The sequence below is a fragment of the Elephas maximus genome, chromosome 1, assembly GCF_024166365.1.
Source record: "Elephas maximus indicus isolate mEleMax1 chromosome 1, mEleMax1 primary haplotype, whole genome shotgun sequence".
Lineage (NCBI taxonomy): Eukaryota > Metazoa > Chordata > Mammalia > Proboscidea > Elephantidae > Elephas > Elephas maximus.
The window spans coordinates 30,486,442-30,488,042 of NC_064819.1; positions in this window are offsets into that span (position 1 = coordinate 30,486,442).

Below are 1,601 nucleotides of genomic sequence, written 5' to 3' on the forward strand. Positions count from 1 at the left end.
TGTTGCAGCCACTGTGCCAACCCACCTCGTTGAGGGTGTTCCTCTTTTTTCCTAACACTCTACCTTACCAAGCATGATTTCCTTCTCCAGCGACTGATCCCTCCTGATAACATGTCCAAAGTACAGGAGACAAAGTCTCACCATCCTCACTTCCAAGGAACACTCGGGCTGTACTTCTTCCAAGACAGACATGCGAGTTCTTCTGGCAGCCCATGGTATATTCAATATCCTTACCAACCCCATAATTCGAAGGTATCAATTATTCTTCGGTCTTCCTTATTCATTGTCCAGCTTTCACGTGCGTATGAGGTGATTGAAAATACCATGACTTGGGTCAATGTGACATCTTTGCTTTTCCACACTTTAAAGAGGTCTTTTGCAGCAGATGTTCCCAATGCAATACATCATTTGGTTTCTTGATTGCTGCTTCCACAGGCGTGGATTGTGGATCCAAGTGAAATGAAATCCTTGACAACTTCAATCTTTTCTCCATTTAAATGAGAATGTAGAAAAGGGCTCAAGCGAATCTCAGTAAATACTGGCCCTACCCCATCCCCTCAAAAGTGTCCTTTACTTCCAAATTCCTGAAATCCAACCTCAGCTGCATTCCTGCTTGTCAGCCCTTCTAACCTCCGTACTCTACTCCTGATTGGGTCTCCAAGGTGGATCCTTCCCAGATCCACTCTTATTCCTAATTCTATGACAACCAGGCCTCCTCCAGCACTGAGTGGAGTTGTCCAATGAAAAGGGTTCCCTTGTGGTCAGAATAACCTGGTACACTCTCCTCTCCACCCAATCCCAGCACCCAATCTCCCAACCACTGTGCCCTGGCTCCCACCGCCTCCATCCTTCTTGAACACATGACTCCTTCCCTCATCTCCCCTTCCTCTCCCTGCGGTCTTCAACCCATCCCTCCTCTCCACCCCACACTCCGATAACTCTGAGGTGGAGTCCATCACTGAACACCCTCTTCTCTACGCTGCTCCCCATCCCATCCCTTTTCCCACCGAGCCACCTCCCTCTGGCCGGCCTGCCACAAATGTAGGAATCTGAGGTCCCCGTCCTCCTCCCCCCATCTTGACCTCGAGGCAACAGTGAAGACCGTGAACCACACCCCCTTGGAAATGTTCTCCTGGCTGCTGTGACTCTGGACCCTCGGCCTCTCCCAGGATCAGCCCCTCACCTTCCCCTCACATCCCCTGACATCCCGACCCCTCACTATCCCCAAAGAGCAGCCTGAGGGCCGACATCCATCCTTTCCCTGACAGTGACTGAGGTTGGGTAGAAAACTTGACCCGCGCTCTATCTCTGCCAGTGGAGGAAGCTGAAGCTCAATAACTTCTCCAGTAACTTCCCCAAGGCCACAGAGCAGGTGAGCGGCAGAACCGGGTTCTTCTATCAGAATACAAGTGCTTCCGCAAGTTTCCAGCTCACCGGAACTTCTTCCCTTTTACTGCGCACCCTTTTTCTTCTCTAGAAAAGCCCAGCCAGGTGTGTATTAGCATAAAAACGTCCTTAATTAGTATCCATTTCCGCCCGGGTAAGCTGTGTCCCAGAGCCCCCGTCCCAGTCTTTGGCCCCAGCACCCCCACCTGGGGACC